This window comes from Bubalus kerabau, chromosome 8 (assembly GCF_029407905.1).
Source record: "Bubalus kerabau isolate K-KA32 ecotype Philippines breed swamp buffalo chromosome 8, PCC_UOA_SB_1v2, whole genome shotgun sequence".
Classification (NCBI taxonomy): domain Eukaryota; kingdom Metazoa; phylum Chordata; class Mammalia; order Artiodactyla; family Bovidae; genus Bubalus; species Bubalus kerabau.
The window spans coordinates 74,169,258-74,189,926 of NC_073631.1; the positions used below are offsets into that span (position 1 = coordinate 74,169,258).

Below are 20,669 nucleotides of genomic sequence, written 5' to 3' on the forward strand. Positions count from 1 at the left end.
TGCTTCTTTTACAGTTGTTATAAAATATTGGCCATATTCTCCATTGTACATTTTATCCTTGTATCTTATTTATTTTGTACATAGTAGTTTATACCTCTTAATATCCTACCCCTATCCTTCCACTCCTTCTTACCTCTCCTCACTGGTAAGCACTAGTTCTCTATATTTGCGAGTCTGTTGATATTTTCTTATATTCACTGGTTTTACTTTTTAAATTCTACATATAAATGATGCCACTCAGTATTTATCTTTCTCTGTCTGACTTGTTTCATTTAGCATAATACCCTCCAAGTCCGTCCATGTTGTTGCAAATGGCAAAATTTCATTCTTTTTTTCTAGCCGAGTAGTATTCTGTTGTGTATATATGTGTATGTATCACCTCTTCATCAGTTCATCTGTTGATTGATACTTAGGTTGCTTCCATATCTTGGTAACTGTAAATTATGCTGCTATGAACATTGGGGTGCATGTATCTTTTTGAATTAGTGTTCTTGTTTTGTTTTGTTTGGCTATATACCCAGGGGTGGAATAGCTGGGTGATGCAGTAGTTCTGTAGTTAGTTTTTTGAGAAACCTCCATGCTGTTTTCCGCAGTGGCTGCACCAATTTACATTCCTAGCAACAGTGCATGAAGGTTCCCTTTTCTCCACATCCTCACCAACGTTTCTTACTTGTGTTCTTTTTGATGACAGCTATTCTGACAGGTGTGAGGTGATGCCACTGTAGTTTTGATTTGCATTTCTCTGATGAATGATGTTGAGCATTTTTTCATGTGCCTGTTAGCCATCTGCATGGCTACTTTAGAACAATGTCTGTTCAGGTCTCCTGCCCATTTTTTAATTGGGTTGTTTTGTTTTTTTCAGTGTTGAGCATCAATCTGATAAACAAATAACCTGCCACATGTTGAGTTTAGTACTAGTTACAAAAAACTAAAGTTAGACACAGTCTTCAAATTGCTTCTGATATACGCACTCTCCTGGAGGAAGAAAACAACCTTCACGGTTAACATTAGTAGCAGAGGTGCTTTACCTTTTTCTCGCCTTTTTAGCTTTAGTCTGCCAATAACCACCTCGATTTTTTAAGAAACTGTTTTCTCTGCCTTTTCATTCTGTTTCTCCTTACAACTGTTTTTCAGTTTGTACTGGTTTAGAAGTGTCTCATGCTCATTTTCTTGCAGTAGTCCATCCCCTAGGAGAGGAAAACTCCCTATATCCCTTTTCCTCCCCACCTACATTTGCTAAATTTTCTTTTGGGCCTCTTACAAGAGATTGTTTACTATTGCCCCAGCAATTCTCCCCAAATGTATACATAATATCTTGGGAAATACCTTTTATAGAATTTGTTTGAAGCTTAGCATCTCAGCCCTTGGGTTATTTTTAGTTAGGAGGACAGACAACTTGAAGTGTGTACATCTGATACCTTAACCACAACCACTAGGTATTTCGTTTCTTGTTATTTGAGAGCATTCAGGTAACATTGATGGAGTATTAGTCATTGTTAGCTTGATGTTTACATTGCTGAACAGACTTTACTAGATTTTTATGAGTGATAGAAGTTTAAAAAATTCACATTCACATTTTATAGTGACTCAACTGATAGTCTTTTTAGATCAGTAATGAAATGCTGTCTGTGGTTGCCAATTGTTAAAATCTACCCTACTTCCGCCAGCAGTTGTCAGTTAAGAGAGGTTCGCAACACCCACTGATAAAATTCAAACCACAAGATGTTAATTTAAGTTCTTCAGAGGCGCTTTCTCTTCTTACCCTTTAAATTGCTAAGTCACATCCTGCTCTGCATTTTAATTTGGTACAAATGAGATGCAATAGATGTTGGTCTGGCATTAGATACTGAAATGAAATGAAATGCTAAGGTAAAAGTCGGCAGTTCTGTGGAGTACATCTTTCTATCATTTCTGGATGCAGGATCAGGGAGTGGGTCCCAGCCCACACATTGCATCAGAGTCACCTGGGGAACTTGCCTGGGCCTCATCCCAGAGCCTCTGGATGAGTTGGTATGGAGTGGGGCCAGACTTTGGTAGTCTGTAGATGCTCCTCAGGGTGATCCTGCCAGGCAGCCAGGCTTGGGAAATCCTGTGGGAGGTGTCCTCCCCACCCCCTACATTCCTCTCTACCTAGTCATGTCCTGTCCACATCTCTAAGGCTCCCCTCAGGACACCTCTTTAATATAGCTCACAACATCAGCTTCCCTGAACTCTTCCCTGTGAATGTCCACAAAACCTCCTAGATAGCCCACCCTGAACTGTGTTCTCACTTGTTTCATCTACAGATACCTTATCTCCTTGGCCAGGGTGGGTCCTCCTTGGATTAAGCCTCACGTCACTCGTTTCCATCGTTTGGGGTTAGCAGAGCTATGGACACTTTGTGGTGGTGTTTAGTCGCTCAGTCCGACTCTTTGCGACCCCATGAACTGCAGCACAGCAGGCTTCCCTGTCCTTTACTATCTCCCAAAGCTTGCTTAACTCATGTCCGTTGTGTCAGTGATGCCATTCAACCATCTTAACTTCTGTCATCCCCTTCTCCTCCTGCCCTCAATCTTGCCCAGCATCAGGGTCTTTTCCAATGAGTCGGCTCTTTGTCAGGTGGCCAAAGTAATGGAGTTTCAGCTTCAGCTTCAGTCCTTCCAATGAATATTCAGGATTGATTTCCTTTAGGATTGTTTGGTTTGATGTTCTTGATGTCTGAGGGCCTCTCAAGAGTCTTCTCCAACAACACAATTGGAAACCATCAATTCTTTGACATTTAGCCTTCTTTATGGTCCAACTCTCACATCCATAGATGACTATTGGAAAAACCATAGCTTTGAGTCTATGGACCTTTGTCAGCAAAGGTCTCTGCTTTTTAATATACTGTCTGTATAGGCACTTTATAGATATTAAGTTGAATTTTCATCAGTTTGGCTGTTCTCAGTCAGCCTCTTGTCTTTCACAATAGTTTCCTTTACTAGCCCACCTTTATCCATCAGTGTTTCTTCCTCTAGAGACAGAGAAGGGCAAGTCAGGGTGGCTAAATAGCAGAAAGAGAAGGAAACTCAGCCTGTTTCCGATTTTCTCATTCAAGAGTGGAGGGATGGTCATATGCCCTGTGGACTCACCCCTCTCCACCCAGAACATTAAGTCTTCAGTTCTGGAGTGGCTCTGAGGACTGTTTTGGGGTAAATGCAACATGCAGGGGGCTGTCCTGCTGGAGAAGGTGAAGTGATTTGAGGATTCATCTCTATCCCAAGGCCTACTGAAGAATATGGGGTTGCTTTCGGAGAAGATAATATACTTTGCGAACTTGGAAACAGTGGCTTTCCTGCTTTATCAAACAGTAAGGATTCTTACTGCCAGTGTTTCAGGGTTTCCTGTTTCTGGGCCCAGGAAGCTGACCATCATAGATACGGTTGGCAACTTTCTGTTGAGGGGGTACAAAGGTGACCCAAGATTCCTGATTGTAAAGCATGCTACCTTCTTAGCGCCTATATTGTTTGCACTAAACCTCTGTAACTGAGAGACCCCCAAATAACAAGACTGAAGTTTATTTCTCTTTCCTGTGACTGTCCAGGTATGGTTATTCCTGGGCTGGTCCAATGACATTGCCGTCCTCAAATAATGGTTTCAATTCTGGTCTAGTTGTCACCATCTCTCAGCCCTCAGGAATAGGGAAGGTTGAGGGGTATGCTCTTGTTAACATAGCTTCTACTCACATCTCTCTGGTGGCCACGAAGCTGCAAGAAAAGTTAGAAATGTAGCTTCTGATTAGATGAACTTGTGCCCAGCTAAGCTTGAGAGTTCTGTGATTAAAAGAAGTAAAATGGACTTATTGGTGAACAATAAGCAAAGGCATGCATTATCAGTTCAGTTCAGTCACTCAGTCGTGTCCAACTCTTTGAGACCCTATGGACTGCAGCACGCCAGGCCTCCCTGTCATCACCAACTTCTTGTGTTTACCCAAACACATGTTCATCGAGTCAGTGATGCCATCTCATCCTCTGTTGTCCACTTCTTATCCTGCCCTCAATCTTTCCCAGCATCAGGGTCTTTTCAAATTAGTCAGTTCTTCACATCAGGTGGCCAAACTATTGGAGCTTCAGCTTCAGTATCAGGCCTTCCAATGAGTATTAAGGGCTGATTTTCTTTAGGATGGACAGGTTGGATCTCCTTGCAGTCCAAGGGATTCTCAAGAGTCTTCTCCAACACCACAGTTAAAAGCATCAATTCTTTGGCACTCAGCTTTCTTTATAGTCCAACTCTCACATTTGTACATGACTACTGGAAAACCATAGACTTGATTAGACAGACCTTTGTTGGCAAATAATGTTTCTGCTTCTAATATGCTGTCTAGGTTGGTCATAACTTTTCTTCCAAGGACAAGCGTCTTTTAATTTCATGGCTGTGGCCACAGTCTGCAGTGATTTTGGAGCCCCCCAAAATAAAGTCTGTCACTGTTTCCACTGTTTCCCCATCTATTTGCCATGAATGATGGGATCAGATGCCATGATCTTCATTTTCTGAATGTTGAGCTTTAAGCCAACTTTTTCACTCTTCTCTTTCACTTTCATCAAGAGACTCTTTAGTTCCTTGCTTTGTGCCATAGGGGTAGTGTCATCTGCATATCTGAGGTTATTGATATTTCTCCCAGAAATCTTGATTCCAGCTTGTGCTTCATCCAGCCCAGCATTTCTCATGATATATTCTGGATATAAGTTAAATAAGCAGGGTGACAATATACAGCCTTGATGTACTCCTTTCCCTATTTGGAACCAGTCTGTTTTTCCGTGTCCAGTTCTGTTGCTTCCTGACCTGCATACAGATTTCTCAAGAGGCAGGTCAGGTGGTGTGGTATTCCCATCTCTTTAAGAATTTTCCACAGTTTATTGTGATCCACACAGTCAAAGGCTTTGGTGTAGTCAGTAAAGCAGAAATAGATGTTTTTTCTGAAACTCTCTTGCTTTTTCAATGATCTAACAGATGTTGGCAATTTGATCTCTGGTTCCTCTGCCTTTTCTAAATCCAGCTTGAACATCTGGAAGTTCACGGTTCATGTACTGTTGAAGCCTGGCTTGGAGAATTTTGAGCGTTACTTTCTAGTGTGTGCTGCTGCTGCTGCTAAGTTGCTTCAGTCATGTCCGACCCTGTGCAACCCCATAGACGGCAGCCCACCAGACTCCCCCGTCCCTGGGATTCTCCAGGCAAGAACACTGGAGTGGGTTGCCATTTCCTTCTCCACTGCAGGAAAGTGAAATGTGAAAGTGAAGTCTCTCAGTCGTGTCCGTGAGATGAGTGCAATTGTAGGGTAGTTTGAGCATTCTTTGACATTGCCTTTCTTTGGGATTGGAATGAAAACTGACCTTTTCCAATCCTGTGGCCACTGCTGAATTTTCCAAATTGGCTGCCATATTGAATGCAGCACTTTCAGAGCACCATCTTTTAGGATTTGAAATAGCTCCACTGGAATTCCATCACCTCCACTAGTTTTGTTCATAGTGATGCTTCCTAAGGCGCACTTGACTTCAAATTCCAGGATGTCTGGCTCTAGGTGGGTGATCACACCATTGTGATTATCTGGGTCGTGAAGATCTTTTTTGTATAGTTCTTTGTATTCTTGCCACCTCTTCTTAATATCTTCTGCTTCTGTTAGGTCCATACCATTTTTTGTCCTTTATTGTGTCCATCTTTGCATGAAACGTTCCCTTGGTATCTCTAATTTTTTTTGAAGAGATCTCTAATCTTTCCCATTCTATTTTTTTCCTCTATTTCTTTGCACTGATCACTGAGGAAGGCTTTCTTATCTCTCCTTGCATGCATGATAACCTGCCAAAATTTCAGATCTACAAACCATCACCCTGTTCATTTCTTTGGCCAAAAGAAATGTAAACTGTACAGGTACAAACTGCTATATTTTAAAATGGATAATCAACAACAACCTACTGAATAGCACAGGGAACTCTGCTCAACGTTACATGGCATCCTGGATGGGACGGGAGCTTGGGGGAGAATGGATACATGTATATGTATGAGCGAGTCCCTGTGCTGTGCACCTGAAACCATCTCAACAGTGTTAACTGGCTATACTCCAATACAGAAGAAAAAGGTTTTTAAGAAAATACACTACATTGTCCAAAAAAACCACAAATATATCCTTGGTGTTTTGAGGAGGATAGACCATGAGCTGGAAAAGGATACAGAAAGTTGCAAGTAGCTGTCACACTGATAGTGTTGATAAACAAGGTCTGGTGTGCAGGGAAAGGTTTTGGCATCTGTGAGGATCAGTGTGTGTATTTGGTAAGAGATGGCTAACCTGATCAAGAGAGTTCAACTGAAATTTGATGGGAAGAAAAAAAGGATTGAAATCTGACTGAGTAGAGAACAATAGGCATAGCAAAGGGAAGACCAGTGGCCAAGGAAGAGAACTTCAGTAATTCGCTAAAAGAACACCAGGAAGCAGGGTGGTTGTCATACCTGTATGCAGCCGCTGAGGACTAAGCAAAGTGAACATTAAAAGTTGGGCCTTGATTTAATCATCTAATTTGTCTCACCAGGAAGGTTAGGATGTTTCTAATGATGAAGATAGGGTTCTAGAAGGGACTATTTTGCTTTAAGAAGCAGGCCTATGGAAACCCAGGCCCTAAAGGTAGATTTCTAGGTGAGGGCAATGGGGACAGAGAAACCACAGAAAGTTTGTTGTAGTAGGGTCAGTTTTATGGATTGCCACACAGGTTATGGATGGTACTTTTTCCTCAGAGATTATTACTCTTCGTGTTAGTCACTCAGTCATGTCCGACTCTTTGTGGCTTCATGGACTGTAGCCCACCAGACTGCTCTGTCCATGGAATTCTCCAGGCAAGAATACTGGATTGAGTTGTAATTCCCTTCTCCAGGGTATCTTCCAACCCAGGTATCGAACCTGGATCTCCTGCATTGCAGGCAGATTCTTTATCATTTGAGCCACCAGGGAAGCCCAACTCTAGAAGGGATGCCAAGCATGTTGGTAAAACCCACTGGAAGTTTTATTCTGCTAACTTCTTATAAACTCTTGACTTGTTCTGCTGATCATTTAATTTTTAAGAAGACTGAGAAAATAATGCAAGGGAGGATATCTCTGGATTTCTTTCTGACCCATAAGCAGAATTGGCCAGTGATATAAAGTGACAGGAACCGGGAGATGAAATCCCCAAAGAAGCATGCTTTGGGCAGAGCTCTGTACACTACAAACATTTCAAACAGTTCAAAGAAAGAAATAATCTCTCCTGTGGCCAAAGAAAATGGTAAAGAGACTTCAAAAGGAAAGGGATAGCTAAAACGTTCTGAAATATACCTGTAATCCCAAATAAGTCTAGTGAAGAGGGAAGGAGAGTGGCTCCTTGGAAATAGATCAATATGCTTACAGAGAGGACTTTTTCCTCTTAACTAATATTAAGGAAGGATATTCAGTCTGGCTCGATTGTCATGGCCACTCATCTTTAAGTAGCTTTCCCCCAGAATGTAAAGATGAGTAAAATTCAGTCATTGATCATGATATAGATCTAACATCTAGTGGTCAGGTTTCAAAGAGTAATCTCAAAATGTGGGCAACTTATGACATACTTGAAGGCACAAAAGTAAGGTAGGAGTTCAAAAGAGAAACAAAACCAGTGATGGGGGTGCTTTTGGAAAAGGTTTCATGGAGCAGATGATGCTTGCAATGCTGTTTGGAGGGTGGGGAGAATTTCTATAGATGGAAGAGAGACAGCAGATTAGAAGTATGCTTTGCAGAGAAGAACTAGCCTAAGAACCAAGGCAGAGTGGTGTAACTGCAGGAGAGTATACAATGTTAGGTATGCAGGTGAGATTTTACAGTTGAGGTTTGGTTAATACAACTAAAATATAACTGAGTGATGTCTCCCAAGTACTGTGCTTAGTGCATGACATGTATTATTTCAGTCGGTCTTCAGAAAGACTTAGTATGATTATTTGGCCCTTTTTTCAGATGAGAAAACAACTCAGTAGTTTAGTAACACAGAGTAGGTGGTAGATAGAACCAGAGTCTGAAGTCACATAAATTTCACTGCCTTGTGAAGGGCTTAGGATTTTTAACCAAGTTCAGTGACCAGTGAGAATTTGGTGTAGAGAAGAGACACTGAAATCTTTCTGGAAAGGTGAACTGGGCCAGGAGAACGTGAGGTAGATCTAAGTGTTGGAAAAGAAAAAGTGGAGACCGCCCCCCCCCCCCCAATGGGGGTCTAAAATGGATTGGCGGTTATAGGGATGAAAGAATGGAAAACAGATTTTGGGGTGAGGAGGGAGGGTCATGGCATAGCTAGAATCTGCAGAATTGGGGGATCTGGGAGAGAAAGTTGGGGCTGAAGCAGGAGAGGGGTGGTTGTTTTAATCAGAATCAGGGGAGTCAGCACAGGTATCAGCATAAGGGAATGATGAGTTTGCTCGTGAAGTAAGCAGTAGGCTTCCTGTTCCAGTGATAAATCCAGGCATGTCCACCAGGCTGTGGGCTAGAAGGGTGAGGGCAGCAGAGCACGTAGACAGCGGCCTAACTAGGGGACATGTGACCAGCAGTAGGGGCTCGGTGTTAGAACCAAGCCCTGGCCATCAAGGCAGCCAGTCTGTATTGCCAGAGAGGGTTTATGCATAGCAAGCTCTTCCTATTTTTTAAGGATGTCAGACCTATGAAAAGTCTATTTGAAATGTTTGATAAGGTATCTATCTTGTGATAGCCTTGTGAGCAAGGTAGAAAATTAAGGTCTGAGTCAATAGCTTCTCTTCTGGTGAAGCCTAGGATTTGTTTAGGTGTGTGACATGGAATTTACATAAGATTTGGAAATAACCTGTGCCACCTCCTCCACATCTGCCTGTAAGTGCACTCTCCTAGAAATCCTGCCAGCTCTGAATTATCCATCTGTAAACTTCCAGAAGGCTAGTAGTAAGGACCATGGCCATTCAGGCCCCTCCCAATCTCCTGTTCCTTTCTTCACTGACGTGCTGTCTTCCAGTTCTGTGCACTAGAATCATCATTTGTCTGTCTCTTCCTCCCTTCCCGCTTGGAGACATTGGAGGCAGTTGCAACTGTCAAGCTGAGGCCAGGGCTCACCTAAAGAAACACCATGGAAGGCAGCCTAGAGTAGGAAGAAAACTATCCATTGTCAGAACGTCTTGCCAACAGCCCAGCAGCAGCTTGTACAACTTTCTAGCTTAAAAAAAAAAAAAAAAAAACAACTTATTTAAACATCATCTAATTTCACCAACTCTTTGAAGTGGTTTCCAAGAATACACACGCTACACAGGAAATAGTGGGAAGTCAAGAGAATTGGAGCACAGGGACAATAAAGGTAAGCCAAGCACACGGAGAGGCTCTTCTTCTGCCACTGAGGTTCACCAGCAGTGCGGCCATCAAGCTGATTCATGCACCCTCGTGCCCCAAATAAAGAGGCATACGTTTTTATGTATAAATTCTCAATGACTAAAAGCTTTACCAAGCCGGTCACTTAGAAGAGGCACTCTGATACTGAGATCTGAACGTATAGCCTATTCTTGTAAAAGTCCTTCAAAGAAATCTTTGTCTGGTGTGAATTGGTATGGCCATTTGGAGGAGCAATATGGAATAGCTGGTAAAACTAAAACTAGTTCTACCTTATGATACAGCAGTTCTGCTTATTTTAGACAGTCAGGCCACAGCCTCCCAAGCAGCAGATCCTGTAGCACTGTTCTGAAGGGCAAAGAATCAGAAACAACCTAAAGGAGAATAAGTCAGTGGAATGACTTATCAAAAATCAGAAATCATGCCATGGAATTATGTGGTAGGAATGAACTTGGGTGTGTGTGTGTGTGTGTTAGTTGCTCAGTTGTGTCTGACTCTTGCAGACTCATGGACATCTCTGTGCATCAGAATAGCCCACCAGACATCTCTGTCCATCGAATTCTCCAGGCAAGAATACTGGCGTGGTTAGCCATTCCCTTTTACAGGGGATCTTCCCAACCCAGGGATTGAACCCACATCTCCTGCATCGCAGGCAGATTCTTTACCATCTGAGCCACCAGGGAAGCCCAGTGTATGCGTATGTGTGTGATAATTTTGAGTGAAAATAAACCAGCTGCAGAAAGAAACATATGGTATGATAGTATTTATTATGCACAATTTTTAAAAGAAAAATGATAAATATGTGTATGCAAATAAGGATGGAGACCTATTAATTTGGGTTGCTAGGAATATAGATATTTGTATGTATCCTTTTTATTTTTCTCATTAAAAGAGAAAAGCAGCCACCGTGGTGTTTTCACAACAGTGACCACAACATCCTGTAATAACTCATCCAGAGATGACTGCCCCCTTACCTTTCCTGTGCTTTTATTAACTCGTCGAATCACCCCAACAACCCTTTTGGGGCAATGCTTTATTTCCAACTGTCAAATGAAATACAGGATTTGAGAGGCTGAAAACGTGCCTAAAGCCACCTACTAAGGTTGGATTTGAACCCAGGCAGTTTGAATGCAGACCTTGTAGTCTTTTTCGCCCTAATTTTATTTATTTGTTTGTTTGTTTGGGGCTATGCTAGGTCTTCCTTGCTGCTCTGGCTTCTCTCTAATTGAGGCAAGTAGGGGCTACACTGTGGTTGTGGTGTGCAGGCTTCTCATCGCAGTGGCTTCTTTTATTGCAGAGAGTGGGCTCTAGGGCACGTGGGCTTCAGTAGTTGTGATTCCTAGGCTCCAGGGCACAGGCTCAATAGCTGTGGCACCAGGGCCTAGTTGCTCCCCGGTGTGTGGTATCTTTCTGGACCAGGGATTGAACCCGGGTCTCTCGCATTGGCAGATGGATTCTTTACCACTGAGCCACCAGGGGAGCCCCAGAGCTTGTAGTCTTAATTATTCACTACTCTACAGAATTTCCCAGTATCCTCGGGTGGTTGTTGGCTTAGCTCTTTGTTTTTACAGATATGATCTCTTTCATTGTAGGTCAGAGGCTTAAGTCTAGAGGACAGTGCAGAGAAAGCAATTCTTCACAGATCAGAATGGTACAGTTCCATCAGCTCATCCATTTGATGATTTGGCTTGAGCTGGGTGTACAAATTATATTTCTGGATTATTTGCTGGTGGCCCTCAACCCTTTTTCCACATCAGAATCACTTGTGGAGGTTTTAGAATATAAAAGCCTTTCCCCCCACTCCGGGTTGCAATATGATAGATTTGGGCCTGGCCATCAGCATTTTAGAAAGTTCCCTACGTAATTCTAATGTGCAGTCAGAGCTGAGATTCATTGCCTATAAAGTCTGGACAGTACAGTGTTCAAGGTCATAATGTTTGGCAAGAACCTGGAGGGATAGATGTTTTGTGTTGAGGAAGGATAAGTCTGTGGGTGGTGACTCTTGTGATCAGACCACAGTGATTGTCTTGTGAAATTCAGGCTCCTGATCAGGATGAAGGGATTCACAGACTTCTGCCTGCCCCACTGTACCCATGTGGACCTTGGCAGGATAGGATTTTTACAGCCAACTGTCTTCCAGGTTTTTGGAGATCTGTTGGAGAAAACTCACCATGATGGGAGTGGGGACAGGAAACACACATACCTGGCTTTTGCTGTCCTTGGCTTAAAGGAGAAGCTAAGAAACAAGACAGAATCTTCCTCAGAAAAGAGCTCAGGGTCTCCTCCAATCTCCTGATGAAAGTACACTGGATGCCCCAAGGTTCTCTGCCAGAGATGCAGTATTCAACTGCAGCAGTGATCCTTACACCCGTGTGTCAGAATCTTGCTGAAAACAGATGACTCAGCCCCACCCTCAGTTCCCAAATCTGCAGGTCTGTGGTGAGGCCTGGGAATTTGCATTTCTCTCACAAGCTCCCAGGTAATGTTGATGCTCCTGGTCTGAGCTCAATTTTTGAAAACCCACAAGCTTTGGATAATAAAAGAAGGTTTCGGAACTTCCAAAATCTGGCTTTTAAACAACGATCCTTGAGATTTTGAAGAAGGTAGATCTGGGCACTTTGAGAAATGAGACATGACTCTACAGTTATGGGGATTTGCAGTGGGTTGGCACAGTTGGTCCCCGAAACGTTAATTAATGAACAAATTAACATCAAGCTATGGAGAAAACCTCAGTGCCCTTGACACTCTTCTTATTAAATCTCCCGTGTGATTTACTTGCATGAGGACAGAATTCACACACCTGTGCAATCTCTGAATGGCACAACAAAGGAAAAGTTGGCCAAACACACAGAATGACAGTCGCTGCCCAGAAATACCTTGATAGGCTGGAATGATGAGTCAAAACTAATATGGGGTAATTAATCATAATAAAGAACCATCAAGTCCTGAGTTTCAGCTAAAGGAAGTAAGGAATCCTGCTCAGAAAGAAGGCAGGCCAGCTTCTCCACAGTTCCTATTACATCACAGTCCTAGAGAACGGAAAGTGCGTGCTGGGAAGAGGGTGGGAGTCCCCAGCCAGGATGAAGTGAGGCAGTAAGGCAAGGGAGGTGATTGTTTCCTTCTCTCCTGCTCTCAGCAGACCATACCTGGAAGTTGTCTTTACATCTGGGAACCAATTTCAGGGAAGCACAGACAAATTGAAGTGTAATCAGAGTTGGATATCTGTGATTATGAAGATCAGATAAGAAGTGGCTGATGCGAATGTGACCGTTTTGGGGAAGAAAAGATTTGCTGGGTGGAGAGTGGAAGTGGTGGTAGTTCCAATGCATCTTATGGTGATAGAACTGGTTCATCGTGTTCTCTTTAGTGATGGAGTGCAGATGGAGGACCCATGTGTCCTAGTGAGACAAAGTTCAACTCTAAGTGCAAAGGCATTTTTAACAAAAAGTAACCTGAGGTGCCCTGTTTCTGTTATGGGAAATGGTCAAGAAGAAATGATCTAGCAACGTTACTGAGAGAATTCTTGCTTTGCGTGAAAAGTTGGGCTAGAATTCACTCTTAGGTTCCAGGATTCTGTGTAGTGACTGACTAGTATTTTGAGGCTTTTCATTCTTTTTATTCAATGGTGGAAGATAAATGGTTTGAACAAAACTTAAACCTGGTGTCACTGTCAAGGTTTTTGTCTCATGGAAGCTGCCACACTTCAAATCTGTGTTCCCATGCATTTCTATTGCTGGACTGAGACCTGCGCAATAACATGTTCCTCTCTGAAGATGTGGAACACAAAGGGCAGATAATGTGCTTTTCATGGATTGGGAGGGGGAGGAAATGGATATTCTGTTTTAATGTGACAAAGTAAGCATTTGAATCTTTAGACCTCTAGACCCCTGTCCTCCCAGCAGGTCTAGGATAGAGAAAATACAAGGACAGAAGGTTTGTGGAGGGGCTGCCTGCCATTAGGGTAGAGGGGGTGGCAGCTCCTTTGCCTCTGAGCCGCAGGACTTATCCCCCAGGGACAGTCAGATGTCAGCCTCCCTGCATCAGTCCAGCCATCCAGAGTCCAGATAGTTAACGCAGATTGGCCAGCATCGCACACAGAAAGCCAGGGCCAGCTGTCCAAGGGCATTGTGGTTAGAACTAGCTTCTGGAAAGCTCTGATCATTTTGGAGCTTACAGTCAAATAATGAAAGCCCTACTTTTGATCATGTAACATTTTGGGGAATCAAGATGTTTCAGAAGGTATTATTTCCAAAAAGATGCATATCCAGGATTTGAATAATTTTCTTTTACCAATGAAGACCAGAAATGGACATTCCATTATACATATTTTGGTGTTACTTCAGTGTATAATTTATGCATATATTTGTCAGCTGAAATACAAACATACAACATGAAGCTGTGAGTTCTAGTTTTATTTGAGGGCTTACTGAGGGCTGTAGCTTGAGAGACAGCCTCTCAGATTGCCCTGAAGACTGCTTCGAAGAAGTTGGGAGAATAGCTCATTAGGTATGGGATTTGGGAGAAGGGGTACATGCAGTCAAGCACACATCTTGGCAGGGGGTTGCTGCCAGTCATGAGGAACAAATATCTTAGTTAATGGTTTTAGTACTTTTCTAAGTATGGAAAGATGCAAGAAACTGCCTGCATAAAATTTCTTCTGAAAATATCTAGCTATCTAAAGGCCTGTTCTGCCAGTTTTCCCAGAGCACAAAGTGCCTCATTCCTGATTCCACCCCGAAATCCTTTCATGGTATGTTGAAGGTCAGTGACTGCGGTGGCTAATCCTTGAACTGGGTGGTAAAGGACCTTCTTTAGTTGGCATATCTTACTGGGAAATTTTAAATTAGCTGAAACTGTATGCCATCTGGTCTTCATAGGAGTTGTTTCCAAGGCTGGAAGCAAACCCTGTGTTTTTCAAGCAAAACATGACCAAATGTGTGAGTGCAGACCCTCAGGTCTAATAGATCAATAAATGGCTCTGTTATATGCTGCCATTCCAGAGCTACAAGTTTAGTTGCTTTTGGGGGCAGCCAGCGGTGATGAACTATGTGGCTTTAATCTTTCTGCATGTATGGCTTGTCCCAAAGTAAGCATGCTGCTTTGACAGTTAAAAAATCTGTTCACACTTGTGTTACAGATTTGGGGAAATGTTAATATATTGAAAGACAAAAACGTTTCAACATTCTGTAGAGTACTTATTTGTTTTTGGTTGCAAGAGGAGTATAGGATTGTATCTTTGGTACATATGACACTTCCAGGAAGTCAAGTAAGGAGGATATGAAACTAGCTTCTGTTAAGTGTCTATTGGATTCAGGGCAGGCTCTTTATCCTCATTTTCTCATTTAATCCTCACAGTTCCCCGTTTCCTACATAAAGAAACCCTGAAAATCAGAGAGGTTAATACATTGATCAAGGTGAACAGAGTTTGTAATAAGGGAGCACCAATTTAAACCCAAGTCTAGCTCCTTTCAAGGCACATAAGTCTTTACAAAAAAAATTTTTTTAATTGAAGTGCTTCCCAGGTGATGCAGTGATAAAGAAACTGCCTGCCAATCCAAGAGACACAAGAGATGCCAGTTTGTGCCCTGGGTCAGGAAGATCTCCTGGGGTACAAAATAGCAACCTACTCCAGTTTTCTTGCCTGGAAAATTCCATAGATAGAGAAGCCTGGGGGACTACAGTCCATGGGGTTGCAAAGAGTCAGACATGACTGAGCACACACACGCATAGTTGATTTACAAGGTTGTGTTAATTTCTGCTGTACAGCAAACTGACTCAGTTATACACATATATACATTCTTTTATATATTCTTTTCACTATGGTTTATCCCAGGATATTGAATATAGTTCCCATCCATTCTATACGTAATAGTTTGCATCTATAAACCCCAAACTCCCAGTCAGTCTCTCCTCCATCCCTTCGGCAACCACAACTCTGTTCTCTATGTCTGTGAGTCTCTTTCTGTTTCACAGGTAGGTTCAGTGAACATGAGTTTGAGCAAGCTCTGGGAGATGGTGAAGGACAGGGAAGCCTGGCGTGCTGCAGTCCATGGGGTTGCAAAGAGTTGGACATGACTGAGTGACTGAACAAGAAAATCATTTGTGCCATATTTTAGATTCTACATATAAGTGATACATGGTATTTGTCTTTTTCTTTCTGACTTCACTTAGTATGATAATCTCTAGTTGCATCATCGTTGCTGCAAATGGCATTATTTCATTCTTTTATGGATGAGTAGTATTCTTTTGTGTGTGTCGTCTTCTTTATTCATCCATCTCTTGGTGGACATTTAAGTTATTTCCATGTCTTGCTATTGTAAATAATGCTGCTATGAACATAGGGGTATGTGTATCTTTTTAAATTATGTTTTTGTGTAGATATATGCCCAGGAGTGGGGTTGCCAGATTATATGGTAATTTTATTTTTTAGTTTTCTTAGGGACCTCCATACTGTTTTCCATAATGACTGCACCAAATTGATAGGCTACAGACCATAGTGTTGCAAAGAGTTGGACATGACTGAAGCAACTTAGACTGTACCAACTTACATTCCCGCAAGCAGTGCATGAAGGTTCCCCTTTCTCCACATCCTTACTGACTTTTGTTATTTGTGTTCTTTTTGATGATAGCCATCCTGACAGTTGTGAGGTGATGCCTCATTTTAGTTTTGATTTACATTTCTCTAATAATTAGTGATATTGATCATCTTTTCATGAAGGCACATAGGTCTTGATGTGAATCTCTTCTTTGTGTCTTTTCCCAAACTGTACATTTTTTTCTTAGTGAAAATTTCTAAAATAGGTCTTAAAATAGCCTTTGTTGCCAAACTGCTCGACAGTGCTTTGGTCTTTTATTCTTCCCCTTTCTTGGTAGATATAGGAGTTCTCTCTTCCTTAATTGAGCCTCGGGACGGCATATGTTTGCACCTCTTATGCCCAGTGGACTTGTAACCAGAGCTCCATTTTTACTTGGACCTGACCCTGCTGCTTGTCCAGATGGGTGGCAGTGGTGAGAGAGGACCCAAGCTCATCTCAGAGGCCCAAAAGGAACATTTTTGAATTGACGTAAATGCATTGAGCTTCTTATCCCTATTGGATTTGGCTACTAGGTGATTTGTTGAAATGAGAGTGAGTCTCAGAGTGAGTTCTGTTGCACAACAAACACTTGAATTAGCCAGAAGGCACAAGAGCTGTCATATTTCCTGTTCTGGCAAGCTCAGGAGGTCCCAGCTCTCTGTCCCTGGGGTATGTTGACAAGTACCTGCAGGAGCAGAAGAACCAGCTCCCCACCAGGCAGATCAAGGGCCAGAGGGTGCAGAAACCTTGTGGGGAGGCTGCATATGCTCCATTTCTTGATCCAGGTGGTGGTTATGTCAGTATTTGCAAATATAAAATGTAAGCTCTCAGGGTTGTCTGTGCACTTAAGATTTGTTCACTTTACTATATATAAGTTGACTAAGTGAATATTAAGGGGGAAATATTGTCCTAAGGTTGTTCTCAGTCTATGAGCAAGGAAACTCTTGTATGTTTTTCAAACCAATAATCTTCTTGAGTTAGAGGTTGTCCATGGGGGATCGAAAGCACCAGTGTTTTTCATGTGTACCTGCCTCTTCAAGACTTACACCACTGGATCTGTGGCCTGGCCGCTGGCCAGCGTCTGTCTCCCTACAGGGCTTTCTCTTTGCCCTTTTACTTAGCTAGTTGGAGTAGATGACACCAGACTTTCATGTGACTCCCCTTTGTCGAGGTCCTCTGTGTAAGGACTCTCATTGAGGTCTTTCCTCTGGTGACCCACCTCCACGCCCTCCCCCCTGCCCCGGCCAACCCCAGGCCAGCCTGCGGGGTCCCATGAGTTGGAGGCAATAGCTGCCTCATTTCATGCAATCAGCTTACTCCTCTGGTACCTTAGTCTGGGGCTACTACTGCCTTCATTCTTTATTCTGCCCTGATTTAAACATATCCTTTCCCCAGAATTTGACTTCTTTTGACCTTTAAGTTGCCCCTGGTAATTTTGACTGAATTTCTGATGAGGTTAGACAGGAAGGTGCTGGGGGATGAAACATCTATTTCCTTAGGCATCATCTCAGACTCACCCAGGGGTGGATGTGGGCAGGGTTGTGGATGCCCCACTTTTTCTTTTACCCAGAAGAGGAGGAGGAGGAGGCAGGGGTGGGCCCACAGCAGATGGTACCTTCAGAGGTCTTTACTCAAAGTTCCAACTTCAATGAGTATGGGATTTAGCTTACTCACAGCTCTGGCCTTAGTCACTGTTGCCTGCAAGGTGAAGTTTGACAGGGTTAAAAGATAAAGATGACTCTTTTAATCAGATGCCTCTACTCTAGGACAGGATTATGGTGTTTCTGATTTGGCACAGCTTCAGAATTGTGACTCTTGTTTTATGGACTAAGTGCTCTTTTCTGTCTCTCTGTGCATGTCACTCTTCACCTTGTCCCATGCTCTCACTGTTAGCATCTCAGCCTTGAAACAACAAAACAAAACAAAAACACACACAAAAGTGGAATCCCTTTGTTGGTATTTCTCATCCACTGTGAAACCGGTTGTCATGGCAATGGCTGCCCCCACAGACATTTCATCATTTGGGGTTCCATCAGGTTTTTCTTTTTCTTTCTTTCTTAAATAGCAACAGCCAACACTGCTTTTAAACACACTGTTGATATATCTTAACAGCCTCTCTTGTCATTTTTAACTGGGCTGCATTTGCTTCTAACTTTAGGTACAATTAGTCATGCCCCATAAGTAAAGCTAACTTCCCAGGAGGCTGGTGTTGGTTTGCTTTTAGTCTTATTTATTGTTGGATTCGATATATGATGAATACGTAGATTGGTAGGGAAGCTCTATAAAAGCAACATGAGAATTGAGTTCTATGGCTTACAGCTACCTTTATTTTCTGAGATTTTGATGTTTTTCTTTGTTGTCTTGGTTTTATTTTATGACCTTGGCATACTCATTATTTTAGAAGTGTTAGTGAAAGGAATAGTAGACTTGAGTATTTAACAATTAACCAGAAGTTTGATATAATATTTAACTAGCTTGTTCCTGGACAGCTATATAATTCTTTATTATTTACTAAGAACAAAATAAATTAAATTAAAATTTTTTTAAATTATTGTTAACATGCTTGGGAAAGTTGTAGAAGTTTTTTGAACTTAGTGTGTTAAATAAAAGTCTGAAGGCAAAACCTAAACATGTTAGTCATCCTTAACTCAGGGCTGTGGATGAAGGCAGTGGTCCCCCTCTAAAGAGCTGACGGGTTGGCCAGGGGCAGTACAGCCAACCACTTGTAAATGTAACCAAAGGAGGCTGGCACCAAACCCAGGTTCAACTGCTCCCTGCTCAGCAGGCCAGAACTCAAGAGACAAGAGTTGGCGGAAAAGGAAAAATTGCTTTATTCAGGAGGCCAGCAACTTGGGAAGATGGTGGACTAATGTCCTAAGACTATCTTCAAGTTGCCAGTTGGGAGACAAAGCTTTTAAAGACAGTGAGAGTGAGGGGGCTGCGGGGTGTTTGATCAGCTTTTGCACAGTCCGCATACTGATTGGCATCAAGGTGAAGTTTCAAACATCACCAGTCTTCTAGTTTCAATCCAGTCAGGGGTCTCCATGCTTGTGGTCAGCAGTTTTCATCTGGTGGGGTCCTGATTTCAGCAAAAACAGGTCTGAATCAAACCTTGATATCTTTCATGGAACTGGGAGTTCAGTGACTCTGCTGGTTTATGGTCTAAATTGTTACCGGTTTCCTGGCCCCAAAGCCATTCTTTGTTTCTACATCATCACATTTCCTAATCATTAACTCTTGAGCCAGCCTTTTGAGACTCAGGGGAGACCTAGGAAACTAAAGCTTTCCTATAAATAAGAGGCAGGCGGAGGATGTGGGGATGGGGATTGGTGACGTAACAGTCTCAGAAACTTGGTCTGTCCTGAGAAGGCTCCACAGGCTCCTGCCTTGTTACTTTGATACTCTTCAATCCTGAGGAGGAACAGTGTGAAACAAGAAAGGGAATAAACTTTTGGATAGGGAGATTAATCACCAGTTCAGCATGGAACTCAGTTTCAGGGGACTTAGTTTCATAAAGGGGTCCCTGCGTCTGTCCTGTCCATCCCCTTCCCCACCAGAGATACCCGCCATCTTGGAGATCGGTGCTGTGGAAAAGATGGAGCGTTGCCTCTTCAGAGCTGGCTTCTGATGTGCTCCCTCCTGAGTCTTCCTAGCTTAGCTCCTCAGTTCTCTTAGGTCCCAGAGATGGGGCAGTAGCTGTTCTCACCAGCCCTGGCTACCCAGGCATGCTCATTTCCAGCACCAAGGTTATAGGCCTGGCATCTAGCCTGGATTCAGTCACTTGCTGGCTGTGTGATTGGTCAAGTGACCTAACTTCTTAGAAACTTGGCTTTTTCCCCTGTAAAACACAGATCATACCCATCCCATCAGACTTGGATGAAATGAGACACTGTGTGGGGAACCCCTATTACAGTGCTTGGCCATAAGTAGTATGGACTCACCAGATGACCACTGCTTTAGTTTTGTGCTTAGTTGCTCAGTTGCGCCCACCAGGCTCCTCTGTCCAGGAAGCCAACTGGGGTCTCCTGCATTGCAGGTGAATTCTTTACCAGCTGAGCTACCAGGGAAGCCCTTACTAATATACTGATAGATGATATGGAAAATTCTGCTTCCCCCATGGTTTTTGTTACACCATGTTGTAGTTTTTTTAAGATGTCTCCAGAAACCTTTGGTAGAACAAATTCCCCAACCACATCCCCTGAAAAAAACAGAAAGGGATTTTTAAAAATTGTAGTAAAATATACATAACATGAAATTAACTTTTTAACCATTTTCAAGTATATAATTCAGTGACATTTAGTACTTTCACAATATACCGGTTCCAGAACATTTTAATCACCATTAAAGGAAACCCTGTAGCTGAACTCTATTCCTCAAATCCCCCAGCCCCTGACAACCACTAATTGGCTTTCTGTCTCTATGGATTTGCCTGCTTTGGATGTTTCATAAAAATAGAAACATATAATATGTGGGGTATTTTTTATGTCTGGCTGTTTCATTTAGCATAATGTTTTAGGGTTCATTTATGTTATAGCTTGTGTCAGTTCTTCATTCCTTTTAATTACTGAATAAATAATTCCATTGTGTGAATATACTCTTTTAGTCTGTTTGGGCTGTTCTAACAAAATTTCGCAGTCTGGATGGCATATAGGCAATAGAAATTTATTCCTCACAGGACTAGAGACTGGAAGTCCAAGATGAGGATGTCAGTATGGTCAGAGTACCCTCTTTGGGTGGCAGGCTTA

General features: G+C 42.5%; 1 protein-coding gene across 6 annotated transcripts in view; it reads left to right on the forward strand.

Annotated features, from left to right (window-relative positions):
* OSBPL3 (oxysterol binding protein like 3) overlaps positions 1-20,669 on the forward strand; it is a 198,289-nt gene that overhangs the window by 76,033 nt on the left and 101,587 nt on the right. The window lies entirely within an intron of this gene.